Genomic DNA, 17556 nt, shown 5'->3' with positions numbered 1-17556 from the left:
GTAATAAATTCAATAAAGATTTTTTAAGTGGTCCACATCAAAAAAATCTTTAGAAAAAAAAAAAAGAGCCAGAGAAAGATTTGAGCTGAGCCTCACAGCTCAGCCAGAGTTTTGATACATGGAGAGAAAGGAGACATGAGTACCGCAGGGCAGGGTGGGCAACTGCAAAAGCACTGAAGAGAGGATGGCCCAGGATCCCAGTGGAAAATCAGAACCCACAGATCCTGGACAAGAGACTCTGGGGCTTGGCCCTGACGGCACTGTGGGGACACGAGCACTCCAAAGACTAGCATGTATGTGTATGTATGTGCGTGTGTGCCCATGCATACACTGCATCTCTGGCCTAGGTGGTTACGCAATCTGAAGCTGAACCACTTCTCCCATGGGAAGCAGCCAGCAGGCAATACTTGGGGCATGGAAAGCACTACCAAGAGGTGCCAATCTCAACAGCGATGCTTATCACACTCTTGTACAATTCCCCTGGTGTCAGCCATAAAGATCATAGGCTGGGAGAAGGCCACACACCATCCCACAACACTTCCATGGGGTTTAGCAAGACCTGCCCTCAGGGCCATCTCAGAGTCCAGGAGACCAGGCTGGGGTTTGACTTGACACCTTCCTACCACTGTCCCTGAGAGCCAAGTTCCAGCTGGGGTTCTTACTCAACAGACCTCATTGCAGGGTGTGGGTTTGGGAATATGCCCAAGATCCCCACAGCAGGGGGACTCCAGGAAAGTTCTGTCCCTTCTCTGGGCATCAGCTTCTTGATCTAAACCTGGCAGGGCTGGACCATGTAACTTCTTAGGAACCCTCTAGCCTACAGCTCTAAGACGCAGAAGAATCGTGTAATTCCCATCAGTTCAGCAATGCGCACCACCACACCACCTTCTTCTACAAGGGAGACTGCCCATCAGCTGTGTCTGCAGTGGAATCTTGGTAACAGCTCGGAGACCAGGCATGGATAAGCCCATGAGCAGGCCAACAGGTCAGCTCTGTCATGACGCTGGTTTGGGGATACAGAGTCAGTGTGCTGAGAGTCCCAGACTCAGCTCTTTCTAACCAGGGCTGGGTCTGAAGAGAGCCTCCACTCCCCAAGGCCTCCGCTCTCAATGATGTGAAGCGAGACAGTCACCTTCCAGCTGGTATTCTCTAAGCCACCTCTCCCACATGCCCCAGACGGTGCGGAGTGGGGTCACCAGAGCAGGACAGGGTGGTGGGAAGTGCCAGACTTACAGGCAAGCATTCCTGGGTCTGATTCCTGGCTAATCCACCTACTACCCTTTTGACCTTCTGCGACTCATCTACCCTGCAAGCCTTGGCTACACTAGGACCATTGTCCCTACACCCTGTAGGATGTCGGGAAAGACTGGAGATCAAGTATGTCAAGTACCTGAAGCACAGGAGGAACTCAATGACTGGTAGTTATTAACAAAAGTGCTTTTAAAACCAGAAATGCAGGGCTTCCCTGGTGGCCCAGTGGTTAAGAATCTGCCCTGCAGTGCGGGGGACATGGGTTTGATCCCTGGTTGGGGAACTAAAACCCCATGTGCTGCAGAGCAACTAAGCTCACAGACCACAACTACTGAGCCAATGCACTACAACTGCAGAGCCTGCTCAGTACAACGGCAGACGCTGCAGAATGCAACACAGGCCCCATGTGCCACAGCCGGAACCAGAGGGAGCCAAATACATAAATACTCTAAAAATTAAAAATTTCAAAATGAATTAAAAAAAAAAACCATGAATGTGAGCAGACCAATGAAACAGGAGAAAAACTCATAAACAGACACAAGCACATATATGGAAATTCAGAATATGATGCAGGTAGCATCTCCACTTAGAGGAACCGAAGTGGATCATTCAATAAATAGTGTCAGATACAGATGGCTAACAAACACATGAAAAGATGCTCAACATCACTTATTATCAGAGCAATGCAAAGCAAAACCACAATGAGGTACCATTTCAGGCCAGTCAGAATGGCTGCGATCCAAAAGTCTACAAGCAATAAATGCTGGAGAGGGTGTGGAGAAAAGGGAACCCTCTTATACTGTTGGTGGGAATGCAAATTAGTACAGCCACTATGGAGAACAGTGTGGAGACTCCTTAAAAAACTGGAAATGAAACTGCCTTATGATCGAGCAATCCCACTGCCAGGCATACACGCTGAGGAAACCAGAACTGAAAGAGACACGTGTACCCCATTGTTCATCGCAGCACTGTTTATAATAGCCAGGACATGGAAGCAACCTAGATGTCCATCATCAGATGAATGGATAAGAAAGCTGTGGTACATATACACAATGGAGTATTACTCAGCCATTAAAAAGAATACATTTGAATCAGTTCTAATGAGGTGGATGAAACTGGAGCCTATTATACAGAGTAAAGTAAGCCAGAAAGAAAAACACCAATACAGTATACTAACGCATATATATGGAATTTATAAAGATGGTAACAACAACCCTGTAAGTGAGACAGCAAAAGAGACACAGATGTATAGAACAGTCTTTTGGACTCTGTGGGAGAGGGAACGGGGGGGATGATTTGGGAGATTGGCATTGAAACATGTATAATATCATATAAGAAACAAATCGCCAGTCCAGGTTCGATGCAGGATACAGGAAGCTTGAGGCTGGTGCACTGGGATGACCCAGAGGGATGGTATGGGGAGGGAGGTGGGAGGGGGGTTCAGGATGGGGAACACATGTACACCCGTGGTGGATGCATGTTGATGTATGGCAAAACCCATACAATATTGTAAAATAAAAATAATAATAATAATAAAATTTTAAAAAATAGTGTCAGGACAACTGATGGCTAATTTTTGTTGGTGTAAGGGAAGGAATAGTTAAATCTATACATTTATCCCTAAACTATAATAAATTCTACTATAGATGGAACACAGATTCTGGCATAAATAATAAAACTTTGTAAGTTCTAGGAGAAAATATGGGCAAATAATCTGCCAAGGGAGAGGGATGCTTTCTAAGCATATTATTTGAAAAGTTAAAAGATATAAAAGAGAAAAGTTCAACCACACAGAAACCTAAAACTTCTAATTTAAAAAATATATGTGGTTAAATAAAATCTTTTCAAGACACAACAAAGTTACTTGACCACAAACTTTTACGAACTGGTCTACTGAGTTCCAGTTGCTGCACTTCAAACATTCAAAGAGCTCTCACTATTCAGTTCCTCAAAATGAGCCTCCAGTAGAAAAATGAGCAAAGCATATGAACAAGCAATCTGTAAAAGAAGCCATTAAAAAAAGAAAGAAAGAAAGATAACCACTTGCAGCAACATGGATGGATCTGGAGACTGTCATACTAAATGAAGTAAACAAAGGCAAATATTATATGATACCACTTATACGTAGAATCTAAAAATACAAATCAACTTACTTACAAAACAGAAACATAGTCACAGACATAGAAAACAAACTTATGGTTACCAAAGGGGAAAGTGGAAAAAGATGGATAAACTCGGAGTAAGAGATTAACAGATACACACTACTATATATAAAATAGATTACCGGCAAGGACCCACTGTATAAACAGGGAACTATATTCAGTATTTCTTAATAACCTATAATGGAAAATAATCTGAAGCTGTGCACTTGAAATTAACACAATATTATAAATTCCTTGGAAGGAAAGTTATGACCAACCCAGATAGCATATTCAAAAGCAGAGACATTACTTTGCCAACAAAGGTCCGTCTAGTCAAGGCTATGGTTTTTCCTGTGGTCATGTATGGATGTGAGAGTTGGACTGTGAAGAAGGCTGAGCACCGAAGAACTGGTGATTTTGAACTGTGGTGTTGGAGAAGACTCTTGAGAGTCCCTTGGACTGCAAGGAGATCCAACCCGTCCATTCTGAAGGAGATCAGCCCTGGAATTTCTTTGGAAGGAATGATGCTAAAGCTGAAACTCCAGTACTTTGGCCACCTCATGCGAAGAGTTGACTCATTGGAAAAGACTCTGATGTTGGGAGGGATTGGGGGCAGGAGGAGAAGGGGACGGCAGAGGATGAGATGGCTGGATGGCATCACTGACTCGATGGACGTGAGTCTGAGTCAACTCCGAGAGTTGGTGATGGACGGGGAGGCCTGGCGTGCTGCGATTCATGGGGTCGCAAAGAGTTGGACACGACTGAGTGACTGATCTGATCTGATCTGATAAATCAATTAGCTAAATTTTTTTTAAAAAGAAATACAAAACAGCCGCTAAAAATCAAATGCAAATAGGCATAGTGTATAATTTTTTTTTGCTTCCATAAAGGCAAAAAATAAAAACAGGACGAAAACCCATGTTGGCTGGGGAATATGGAAACACATTCTCATGCAGTGTAAGTGTTCTTTGAGGGGACCAATTTGACATTATGTACCAACATGATAAATGTTCATACTTGTTGGCCCTACAAAAACATTCCTCTAAAGATGTTCCCTGAATATTGTTTATAATAAAGAAAAAATTGGAAACAACCACCCAAACATACATGAAGGAAAAATTAAGTAAGTTATGATAACCATAGAATACTCTGTACCCATGTAAACCAGCCAGAGAGTTGGGAAGCTCCAGGCTGCTTGATCAAATGTCACAAGAGTGGCAGAAAGATGCAGTCTGGGAGGGGAGGGCATGGTTGAGCACGACCCTTGGAAAACAATGGAATGACTCCACTTTGCCCACTGTGTGAAGGACAAGGTGGTTGGGATAGGGTCCTGGGGACCAATTCAGAGAAGAGGTTCCATATATCCAGAAGGGATGACCTCCATGCTCTAGGATGGAGGGTAGGGGACCTGTGACTCACACCCTGGCCACCTCTCCTCCCCAGGGTGGGGAGGACAGAAGGCAGCTATACCTTGGCTTTCTCCAACATCTCAGGGAAGAAGCCACACCCCCATGTTGACAAGTAGGCACTGAGGACCCAGCATCTGCGTGGAGATACAGTAGCTCAGGAGCCAGGCCAACACTTGGGCAGAGTTTTCAGTCCAGGACCAAATTCTGGCCCCAACACACACAAGGTCTACCTGTTAGACTGACCAAACCTGAGATCTACGGGCTGCCCGGGTCCAGGCTTTGGTTCAGGATCCCCCCTTGATGCACACAAGGACATGGGTCACAAGGAATCAGAACTGAGGGCCGCACGCAGGTCAGGGAAGAGGCAGCACAAGAAGTACCCAGGGCGCAGGAGGACCTGATCAGGAAGTTTGAAAGACCAGACAGACAGACTGGCCCAGAGGGTCTCAGGTCTTCTCTGAAGAAAGTCTTAACATAGAAATCTCTGCTCAAACAAAGGTTAAAATGGAACTGCAGGGAGAAAACACATGTGCCCTCCCCCAGGGAGCCAGCAACATGGGCAGGAAGGCTCGGTGGCCTAAGACCTACTGTGTGTCAGCTCTGGGCTTGCTCCTCTCTGAGAGGAGACCAGGAGGAGGCAGAGTCCTGCCCTCCAGAAGCACACAGGGGCCAGGTGCGGGAGAAGGGACTCCCCCATAGAAAGCCAGACGGGCGGGTGCTCACATCGGTCAGCTGGAGGCCACAGTGGTACCTGCAGTTGGTTCAGGAAGCTCTGAAGGTCCAACCAAGGAAACAGGCAAAGTCAACCTTGGAGTCCAAGGACCAAGCACCCACGGGACAAGCCCAAGAAGGGGTCCCTGGCCAAGAGGTGGCTGAGTCTGTTCTGACCAGAACAGGAGTGGTGACGACAGCATGTGTGAGAGAGATCAGGGACAGACCTGGGGAGCCTCCGAGAACTCAAGGAAATAATTGTTCAGTAATTTTGCTTTGCTGGGTGAAAGCCAGGGCTGGGATGTGACGGGTCACTCAGCCCCACGCTCCCGCAGAGCCTGCGCACCTTCCCTCCCTCCCCAGGAGGCGGGACCAGGTATTCCAGGAGCAGGGGGTGCTGGGCTCTCAGCAAACAGGAGGGAAGGAGCTCACAGGACTCCCCCAGGCAGAGGAGGAGGAGGCTGCAGGTGCAGGGGGGGATGGGCCACCTCTGAAGAGCTTCCCCCAGGCCTGGCCTGACTTTGGCCAGGGGAGGTCAGAGGATGAATGAGAGGAAGCAGAAGAGGCTTTATCCAGAGAGATCACAGGGGTAGAAGAGAGATGGTGAGGCCAGACCCAGGCAGGGACCATGACCATGGAGAGGAGATGAAGAATCAAGAAATACTTTAGAAGCAGAATGGATGGCAGCATCCCCTACCCAGGCTGGAAACCTGGACCTTTTTTTGTCTCTTTCTCACACCCTTGCCCTAATTAATCCCCACGAGGGTGCTGGCCTTGGCAAGGGGTTGTGGACAAAGACATCAGCTGGAGTGTGGGGTGGGGGAGTGCTAGCTCTCGGGCAGGACACACACTGAAATGTTTGTCATGTCCTGGACTGTGACCTCCTCAGTGCCACATGCCCTGACTGAGTGCCAAGCATGCGGTGGCATACAGTAGGAGCTCCGCCTGCCTTGTTCCTGTCAAGAATGGCAGTCGGGGCAAAGAGGGCATCCAGCGAGAGAACTGGGCGTCATCAGCAAACAACAGCAGGATCAAGGTTTCTGAGCGCTGACCTGCTGTTGGGCACTGTTTTAGAAGTTTTCCGGGATTAACTCAACTAGTCCTCTTAACTACCCAAGAAGTAAGCACTACAATCATCTCCAGTTGACACGTGAGGAAACTGTCTCAGAGAAGTTGAGCAACCTACTAAAGGTCACACAGCTCGGAAGTTGTAGGGCCAAGACTGGACCCAGGCAGACTGGCCCCTCTGAACTGCTGTGCTATGGAAATCAGGCCAAGAGGAGATGGAAGAGTGCACAGAGGGAGCAAAGGAAAGGACCAAGGACAGAGCCCCAGGCACTAGCCATGAACCGAGAGCAGCCAGAGGAGCAAGGCCACCAGCAGGAGGAAGTCGGAGCATTGCCTCGCAGGATGAGTGCCCAGGATGTGTCTGAGTGAGTCAAATGAACGAATGGATGAGTGAAGGCTAAGGAATGGAGCTGACGAAGACACCATGAAGCAGACGGCTGCAGGAAAGACAGTGGGTGCCCCAGTGCAGAGAGGCCAAGAGGGCCCCAGATTTAGAATTTACCCTGGAGATGGCTGGGCCACAGAAAACCTCAGTCTTCTCTGCCTGCCTGAAAAACGCTTTCTCTCCATGCACAGGGATTCTGTCCCTATGCCAGGGTCTTTCAAGTGTGGAAAGGATTTGTTCCCCCAAACAGTTCACAGCTATTTCTAAGGTTCCCCCTGCAAGATGTTACCTATTTATAACCAGAAATCACTCCATAACCACAGTGGACAAAGAAAAGTGGCAATTCCATATTGTCTTTGATTTTGTTTTAAATCAGAATTACTCAGAATTGCGTCCTTGACCACATCCAAGTTACTCCTTTTCCCCATATATGGCCAGATCTACTGATTGCCAGGACAAGCCGTGTTTTCCTTATTAAGCAATACACAAAGTTAGCAAACAGAGCCTGCTCAGTGCCCCACATCCCAATCCCAACCATCATCGCTGGAGCACAGGCCTGACCAGGCTAAGAGCATCGAGGAGCCCCAGCAGCAGGGGGCCCCAGACCAGAACACTGGACAGGGTGGCCGGGCAGCCAGTCACAGCCTAACCACCGCTGACCCAAGCTCTGGGCATCAACAACAGTGCCAGACTCTGAAAACACTCATGCTGAATCCTGATAGCAAAGCCTAAGGTGCGTGTATTATCATCCCCATCTTACAGAGGAGCAGAGAGAGGTCACACAGTCTGTTCAAGGTCATCCAGCTGAGATGGCAGAGGTGGAGAGGACCCATTTCTGTCTGATTTCATAGCCCATCTTCCTTTTAGTTCCCCATGGGTCATATCTCCTCTCGAGGCCTTGGTTTACCCATCTGTAAAGTGAGGTGACCGATGCAACAATTTCTTCACCTCCTCCAACACTCACTTTCAGCACATGTTCTGTTACAGGGCATCATAACCTTCCAACTTGCCCTTTGGTCAAGGTCCAGACTAAAGGGCCTTGCTGAAGGGTGTGGGTATATGGAGCGCAGCCTGCCACAGGGTCCTGAGGCAGCAGCCTGGGGCCTCTGCCACCATCTGGACTCAGGAGAGTCTCACTGCTCCTGTTCAGTCCTCTTGGCGCCAAGAATCTTCCCAACCCTTCAAGGCCTCCCCGTCCAGGAGCCACTGCGCCCTGCAGAGCCCAGGCCATGTCCAAAGCCTGCTACCTGGGCCTCCCAAGCCTGCCTTTGAGTCCCAGGGCTCAGGGACTTGACACCTAGAACTCATAAAGCTGAAGGAATGACTGTGGGATTGGATGGTCAGGTCGGAAATCTCCCTCCACCCAAGTGGATGGGCCTGGTGTGGCCCTAAAACAGAGGAGACCCGCATCCCAGTAGGCATCCTTAGAAACTACGAGACTGGGGCTGCCTTCTCTCGGGGTCACAGGTCCTCCTGGGGACCTCCTGGGTAGACAACTGTCTAAACCTGTGGGCTGCCAGGCTCCAGACCAGGCTTCCTGATGCAAATCTCGGGGGTGGGCCTCCAATCTGCACACTTCACCAGCACCCAGGACTTTACAAGGCATCACTGTCCTAGGACAGGACCTGCTGGTTTCTCCCCTGGCCTTCCCCTTCATATCTCCCCACCTCCTGCCCCTTCCTCCTCTATATATGCGAGCCCAAAACACACAACCCTCATAAAATGAGGGGGCTCCCATAAAATGCCACACAATTGTTAACTTTTCCTTTGTAAGTGGCATTTTTTTAGTGTCTTTTGCATTAATCTGACAATAATAAACATGAAAATCAAGCTGCACTTCAAGATGCTTCTCATACTCCCAGAAACTACAACATCTTAATCCACATGGGGATAAAAAGTGAAACTCTGTAGCTCCCACCTTCTTGAGGACCCACTTTCTTTACCTTGCCTTCTGGTTCTGCAGGAATTACTATCAGTGGACCAGTTCAATGAATCAATTAAATATCAGTTAAGTGACTACACGAATGAATAACCTAACCTTTAAGAAGCTGGTCTCAAGCAGTTGATCTGTTTCACATTGGTAAAATTTTTAAAAGATTAGCAAATGTTCCAAGCAATGACTGTTACTCTTGGATCGCAGAAGTGTTTTAATCCGTGATGACAGTTTGTCTTGTATCATAAATCTGACATCCCTTTTCTAACCAGGCATTAACTGGATGCCGTGGTTTTCTAAAGACACCTCATCTCACCCTGCAACCAGATACCCCAGACCCACTACAGTTCAAAACCTTTTCCTAGAGGTCAGCTCCTGGGTCCCATCACCACCCACATTACCTCAAGCACCCTGTTTTCTTTCTTGTTTTGAGTTAGAACAAAGTGTTTATCATTTTAATTGGTAGCATGTATTTCTGTAAAATTTTCAAATGATACAAGTGTCTGAAGTAAAACAGGAAAGCCTGACCCCAGCCTGGGAAGATGGGGTGACATCCTCCCCTCTTCTTGGGAGACCCCATGGTCTGCAACCTTCTGCTGGCTCCTTTGAAGTCACTAGGAGTCACTGAAGCTCCCATAAGCTCATTCCTCTGTGATTCCTGAGACCCAGGCAGGGGTCACCAGGTGCTGGGGGCCCCTAGTGCCACTCTCCTCAACATCCCTCGCCCCCCACAGTCACTTCTCTCTACCCCAAATCATCTTCATTATGGTGCCTGATCACCTTTAATTTTTTATGTTGACTTATCAAAATTAGCAACACACCTCACTGCTCAACACCAGCAAGCGTTCTCCATCCCCATATCCATCGTCATAAAACACAGACTGTGCCCATTTTTCCAGACACAGTCTCCTATCTCACTTCCATGCATCAGCTTAATACCCTACTCCCTCTACCAGCCCCTATTCTCCTGTCTTCCTTTTTTATAATTCTTTTTATGCAGATCATTTTTAAAGTCTTTATTGAATTTGTTACAATACTGTTTCTGTTTTCTGTGGGGTTTTTCTTGTTTGTTTGTTTGTTTTCTGGCTGCAAGGCATGTGGGATCTTAGCTCCCCAACAAGGAGTCAAACCCACACCCCACCCCTGCATTAGAAAGCAAAGTCTTAACCACTGCACCACCAGGGAAGTCCCTCTCCTCTCTCTTTAAATTTCCTCAAGACGGTCCCACCTGGAAGTCTTCTCTACCTCAACTTTGCAGGACTAAATCCCTTCCTCATATGCCATGACTCAACCCATAGGTTCCCTCCTCTGTGAAGCCCTGCCTGATTCTCCCCGCTAGAGGCCATGGTTGACAGATCCCTTTCTGACCCGCATAAGACCTTGAGTAGCCATTCCTCCTGTATCTCCACTCTGCAGGTAGACCAAGAACCTTATGTGAACAGAGATTATGTCTTAGGCGCTTGACTCCTCCACAGACCCTGGCAGCAACAAGGATATACTAGACTCACAAATAAACAAACAACTAAAGGACACTGTGGGGACGGATGAAGCATGAAGTTGGTTGAACTGTAAGATACATGCAGCTGAGGGACATTGGGAAAGATGCAAAACGTGTAGGTGCTAAAAATCACAATTCCAATGGAAGATGGAAAGGCTCAAGCTTTCAAGACACATGTCCTGAGAAACATCATCGTAGGCAAGAGCAGCAGTCCAAGCAAAGTTGGAGACAAGAAGCAGCAGAAAATGAAGATGGGGAGCAAGGCCAGGTCAGATTCAGAGGGACCTAAGCCCAGGAAAGAAGTTCAAAGTCAGATGACTGACAATTCAGAGCCACCAAATTGGACACTGGGACAATGACCTATGGGTTGAATTGAAGAAGAAAACATCTCACCTCTTACATTAGCTCAAGACTTTCTCTCTGCCTGAAACGACTTTCTCTATCTCAGGATCATATCTTCCCATCCTCTAGGTTCACAAGCCACCTTCTCCATGAAACCGGGGGCTGAAAATCAAAACACAAAATCTCACCATCAGAAGAATCCAAATATCAGGAAAAGTATCTGATCTCTAATGGAGATTCCCTGGCTTTTCTAAGTTTGAAAAGATAATGTTACTCAATTTAACTCAACAATATTTGCCAACATGCAGCATGTGACAGATAGTGGTCCCCCACAACTCCAGGATACAGAGTCCAGCCAAATGAACACATATCTGCACTTATTAACACGAAGTGTGGGTGCATAAAATAAGAAGGGGAGTAAGAGACTTCCTTATGAAATGATAAACAGTCAAGATCAAAAGGACTCAATTCACATTAATTTATATTTATTCACTCGAGAAACATATGAATACACACTATATGCCAGGCATTGAATGACCAGAAATTGGCCGTGCAGAGGGGAGTGAGATGGAGGGATGGGAACACTCTGGGTAAAAGTCAAAGATAAGACTCACAGGATCAGGTCCGGCTGCCAGGGAGGGTAGGCCAGATCAGAGAAGGTAGGGAGATTTGTGAAATGGTGAAGGCTTGAACTAGAGCAGCTGGCAGTGACTCAGGGGACAGCAGTGGACACACTGCAGAGTCTATAGACCCGGGTGATGGACGCCTACAGAGGAAACCACAAACATCCTAAGCAAACTTGACCCTGGGGCTGGATTTCCTGGAACAGCCATGCCCGTGCATCTGGCCCCACTAGCTACCTGGCCAAGTCAGGAGCCGTGGCTGGTTGCAGAAGGCCACAGACCAAGATTATGAACCACTCTATGGTGCCCTCTTTGGGCTGGGTCCTCACCATCAACATGGACTCTCCCAGTTGTCACCACTGAAGATCAGGACAAGATGAGTCTAAGATCTTAGTCCCGAGCCCCATCCAAGAGACTCAGCAGAACATGTTATCCCGGTGTCACATGGCCAGTTTCTGTACCTCTGAATACAAAATGCATGCGTTCCCAACCAAAAGCAGAAGCCAAGACCAGATAGCCCACAGAATGGCAAGGAGGAGGAGCTGGTGGGGGCCAGGTGGGGACAGCTAAGTTGGTAGACACCCTAGAAGGCCCAAATAGCTTCAACTGTACCTAAATAGCATAAACTGGATTTAGCATGTACTGAATTTCAGTTTGTACTCGAAGATGCTAGTCCCCCAAGAACACGAATAATTAGGCAACCCACAGGCTGGTGGTCAGAGCAAAAAGTGAGTCTATTCCATGACCAGTCTAGGAGGCAGAGCGTAGGGAATGACACAACTCTTCTTCCATCAGCCAACGCCCAGAGGCTCCAGGATCAGCCCAGATGAGCCTAACCCCACACAGCAAAATTCACCTTCCTGGGACAAGTTCTTCTTTGAAACTTTGTGTTCCCCTCTCCTCTACCCCCAGCCCACTTCTTCCTAATGTGTATGTAAAAGACCCCACTACACAGAGGTACACAGACACATCCCAAGTAGACATCAGTGAGCTATGGCTACACCCCGGTCAGGACCACCCTTTCCCCAGGCTGGGCTGGTCTGGGGCACCTTGAGAGTGACAGCCTAGGGGCAGAACCAGAGACGAGCAGGCCCACAAGGGTGGACTCCACTCCACTAGCCCCAGATTCCCCCATCCAAAGGCCCACCGGTGGCCCTCAGGAGCCTCCGACACAGCTCACCCCAATAGAACTCATTTCTCCTTCGCACCTGCTCCTCCGCCAGCATCGCCAGCTCCGCGGATGGCTCCTCCTTGCCCAGTTTCCCCAGCAAGAAGCACCAGGTCCCTCACCTCTGCTTCTTCTCCCTCCCCCTCAGCATCCATTCCGTCCACAAGTCCTGCCGATTCCGCCTCCAGTCCTGTCCCTCCCCCTGCTGCCTCTGCCTCTCACCAGGTAGACCGCAACAGCCGCTTCCTAACTGGTCCTGCCTTCCAGACGCTTCTCCTGCCCTGCAGCGACCAGGGTGACCTGAAAATGCAGATCTGCCCAAATGTGCTTCCAGGTGCGACTCCGTGCCACTCCCCAGTTCTCCCTCCTCCCCCCACCACTCCCAGTGCCCACCCTTCTCCTGGCCCCTCCCTCAGGATCTCTTCCTGCCATTCCAGAAGTGCACACTTCCCTCCTCACCAGCCCTAGGCATGTGACTTTCCCCTACCTTGATCACACTTCCTGGGCCCTCTGCCTGACTTGCCATCTGCATCCTTCAGGGCTGATTTGTGCAGGAAGCCTTGCCAAGCCAGCACTGCTCCAATGCAAGCCCTGTGTGTTCCCATGGCCCTGAGGTGCCCGTTTCCTTGTCTCCTCCATCTCCTCCCTGCACCACGCCCCCTCAGATGCCCTGTCATCCCAGAAAAGTCTATTGGACTGTGCAACACTAGACTATCACCACGAGAGCGTGACTGAGTCTGTCCTGCCCCTTGCTGCCACCCAGTGCCTAGAAGATGGTGGGGAGCTCCATGTGGGCTGAACCAGTAAAGGAAGGAAGTGGAGGCAAACAAGTGGCCGAGGCCCATCTCCTTTGTATAGGGGCTGCACTTTAATGGACATGGGCATTCCACCTGGGACCTGGCTGTCAGGGGAAGACATCCCATCTGGAGAACCACAGGGCTGCTGCAGCAAAAGGGAGGGGCAGTGCCCAGGGACAGGAATGTTCTTCAGCTGGCCCACCCCAGAGGACTGAGCATGCGTACTAACCTTCATCCATGAGGAATATCTCCCACACGGAGGGCAGTCCCTTCCGAACCCTCCCACACACATGGCCTTGCTCTGCATCAGGCTAGGCAGGAGGGCCAAGCCCCTCTGTGGAGGGTGAGTGCTTCATGGTTAGCCCCCAACCCCATGCCAGCCAGACCTGGCCTTCAGGCCTGCCTTGGGCTTCGCACCCTGGGTCTCTGGACTCCCCCTGCTCCCTGGGTTCCACGCAAATTCTTGAGTTCTGAGTGATCCCTGAGTCTGTCAGGACACAGGTCAGTGAAGGGGGCTGAGAGAAAACAAGTCTCACACTCAACCCCCCATCTAGACTTCAGGGCCCTGCCCCAGAGCCTCCACACCTTGAGTGGACCTCCAGCGACCAGGGGCCACCCCGCCCAGGCCCCAAGACTCGGGGTGGGCTGGAGGGGAACGGACAGCCCAACAGTTGAGGGGCAAGCTGCCAGCTCCCGTTGCCACGGTGTTGTTAAAAGCCAACTGTCTCCCAGGGAGGTGGTTACACGGGTGTTTGCTTTATAATAATTTGTTAAACTGAACATTTTCTATATGTGTTATATTTCACAATTTTTTTAAGGTTGAAAAAGAAAAGAAAAGGTAACCGTCTTTGTGGAATGTAAACCCTGGTAAATGCCAAACCTCAGGCTGGTGCCAGAATCATCACCCAGGACTTGGCTGCTAATGGGGCCCTGCACAGAGCTGTCCCTTAAGTCAAGCAGCCCAGAGGACCACTCCATCCCTAGGAGCTGTCAGTGGCAGGCTTGTGCTGAGGTGGGGAAAAGGCTGGGCCCATTTCCAATTACGTACTTTTGTGGGGGAGAGGGGGGAACCCGGGGAGGGCACACCCTGCTCTCGGGACCACCCCCTCGCCAGCTTTGTGCCTCTCTCCCACTGCCACACAGCCTGCAGACCTCCAGACCCCAGGACACATGACACCCAGGGAGTAAAAACAGGATTGAACTGAGGTCCGAGGACGCCCTTCAGAAGAGAGAATAAAGCACCACACAGAAAGCAAACAGTTCACACCACGGCCATGACACACGAGAGAGGCTCAGCCTTACTATTCGAAGAAATGCACAGCAACACAGCGGTGAGGTCACCTTTTTGCCCAACCTACTGGCAGCAATTCAAAGAGTGATAAGACAGGAGTGGGAAAGGGCTGGCTGAAAGCCCTGATAACCCACTTTGAGACACACAGATCCCCTCTCCAACTCCCTGAAGCCAGGTGACCACACTCTCCTTGCTGACAGAGACAGGGGGAGACTATTCTGTAAAGACTTTGGCAAAGGGACTTTGGTTTAGGGACACCAAGTACAGCTGAGAACAGGGCTGCTATACCAGAAACAGAGGAATTTAGTGACAGTTGACACCCTAAATGTTGGGACCCCTTGCCTTCTCCCCGCATAAGATTCCCAGAATGCTGGTAGCCTGGCAGATGTCCTCAAAGCTGCAGAATGGAGGAGACGTCCCTGGGTCATCTCTCTAGCTCTAAAGAAGAGTCAGAAGTTCTACAAAACAACTGCTTTTTTGTGAACAACACATACACAAAGCTTCTAACCAGCTTTTTAGTGAGTATGAGTGGACAAGCAAAGATTATGAGACATTAGAGGAAATCTCTGCAATCAAAGATAGAGGATAAAATAAACAGAATAAAAAAGCAACCTGGTAGAAAGAGATATGCAAGGTGAGCAAAATTTGAAAGAATAATAGTTAATGTAATAAGAAATGATGCTTTCATGAAAACAGAATAGGATACAACAAAGCAATAACATGCAGAGAACCAAAGAGTTCTTAGAAATTATGACAGCAGAAATGAAAAACTCAGTAGAAAGGATGAAAGATATTGTTGAGAGAATCTCCCATAAAGAACAGTAAAAAGAAAATTAAAGGGTTATGCTAAGAGATTCAGCATCTAAATAATCAGATATATCAGTTATTACCACAATAATGCTAAATAATAAACAATTACAATACCTCAGTAGCACACAAGAATAAGCAATTATTGCTCACATATTTGGAGTGGTTGCTGATCTTGGCTGAGGATTGGCTCTGATTCATGTGTCTCTCATCTTCCTCCTGGAACCACTGGTTAACCTGGGCATGTTTTTCTCATGGTGATGGTAGCAAGCAAAAGCAAGCAAGCTCACTCGCACATGTGGCTTTCAGTCCTTTGCCTGTATCGTGATCACCCTCAACCCACTGGCCCAAAGAAGCCCATATGTCTCAACCCAGAATCAGAGAAGGAAGAACCACAAAGTTACACGGCAAAGGACAAGGATGTGAGGAAGAGGCTATTTCTGCAACTGACCATGTAAGATTTTTTTGAGAATCAGAAAATAGAAGGACAGGAAGATATCATAAACTAAATAAGTCTCATAGATTACCTAAAAGACATGATTTTCTAGATTGAATAGCTCACTGAGTGTCTAGCAAATGAAAGCAAAGAGAATCATACCAAAAATCCCACCAAATATCAATTTCAGATCATTGGGAACCAAAAGAAGTTTCTAGAAGCCTCTGAAGAGGAAATAGCAACAAGTTTCACAAAAAATATGGAGCACCAAATTGGCATCAGAATTTTCAACAGTAACTTCAGAAGCAAAAAGGCAATTGACAAGCCTTCAAAATGCTTAAGGGAAATTATTTTCAAATTAGAGTTGTATACCCAGCCATACTATCAAGCTAATGTGAAGGGAAAATAAAGACTGTGTAACATGCACAAGGTCTAAAAAACTTTACCTCCACCACATCCTTTATCAGGAAGCCACAGAGACTCTGCTCTGCCAGATAAGGGAGGGAACCAAGGAGGAAGAAGGCATGAGATACAGGAGACAGGAAATCCTACTCAGAAGAGAGAAGTGACACCAATTCCCAGGGTTATGATGAAGGAAAAGCTTAAGATGTACACCAAGCACAGAGGGCAACCAGTCCAGACCACAGCAAGTCAGAAGGCTCCAGGGGAGACTTTTTCAGGGAGATGAACCTCATAAAATACTCATGTGTCTGAATATACTAAGAAGATTTGCATAACTAGGGTATAATGAGGAGACAAAATCATGATGAATGCATAGAAAATTACACAAGGACAATAATTATTAATTGTAGGGAAACACAAAAACATTGTGTAGCCCAAGGAAAATACTCATAGTTTCAAAAGACATAGACCAGATAGTATAAACACTAAATGTTGACTTATCAAACATAGGATGCAACTGTCTTAGGAGCATGGCGGGGGCGTGGGGGGAGGCACTATGAGAAGACATATATGTGAAAAGTAGATAAGAAGTATAAATGCTTGCTGTTCACAATGAGAAGTCAATACATAGAGCTTAAAACTGAAAAATGTTAAAGTAGAAATACAAACATGTTCGATAGAGTTATGAAAGTCAATATCCCTAAAAATCAGATAAAGGGCTGAAATAGGTTGTCCTAGGAAGTCAAAATGAGGACAGATGAGTATTCAGGGGAAGGGAAGCTTCTTTTTCAGAGCAAGTATTATATAAATATTAAATTATTTATGTTAATGTCAAACTTCAGTAACAAGTGAAAACTAAATTTAAAAAGCAAAAACAGAAAGACAAACATCGTATGATATCGCTTATACATGGGATCTAAAACAAGGGTAAAGATGAAGTTATCTGCAGAATAGAAACAGAGTTACAGATGTGGAGGGCTAATTTATGGTTGCCAGGACGTAAGGGGAAGGGAGATAAATTGGAAGACTGAGAATGACATATGCACATATACCATATGTAGGGCAGATGACTAACAGGAACCTACTGAACAGTGCAGGGAACTTTACTCAGTACTCTGTAATGGCCTAAATGGGAGAAGAATCTAAAAAAGAGTGGGTATGTGTATGTGCATAACTGATTCACTTCGCTGAACCCCTGAAACTAACACAACGTTGTAAACCAACTATACCCCAATTTAAAGAAATTTTAATTAAAAATTTTTTAAAAATTTAAAAACAAATCCCCACCACCACC

The 17556-nt window shown here is 47.6% G+C and overlaps 1 long non-coding RNA gene across 2 annotated transcripts in view; it reads right to left on the bottom strand.

The window, feature by feature from the left end:
- The window catches only part of LOC104969177 (uncharacterized), a 273877-nt gene extending 261022 nt beyond the window's left edge, over positions 1-12855 (bottom strand). The window contains exons 1-2 of one of the 2 annotated variants that reach the window (XR_009495264.1): positions 12752-12855; positions 10790-10900 (exon numbers count right to left, since the gene is read on the bottom strand). This is a non-coding gene — a long non-coding RNA (uncharacterized lncRNA). The remainder of the gene's footprint in view (positions 1-10789; positions 10901-12751) is intronic. The other variant, XR_009495266.1, reaches the window with a different exon arrangement.
- Positions 12856-17556: the final 4701 nt, after the last annotated feature.

Source organism: Bos taurus, chromosome 7 (genome assembly GCF_002263795.3).
Source record: "Bos taurus isolate L1 Dominette 01449 registration number 42190680 breed Hereford chromosome 7, ARS-UCD2.0, whole genome shotgun sequence".
NCBI classification, from domain to species: domain Eukaryota; kingdom Metazoa; phylum Chordata; class Mammalia; order Artiodactyla; family Bovidae; genus Bos; species Bos taurus.
Note: the sequence above shows the minus strand (reverse complement) of the source record. Positions and strands in the feature narration are given on the sequence as shown.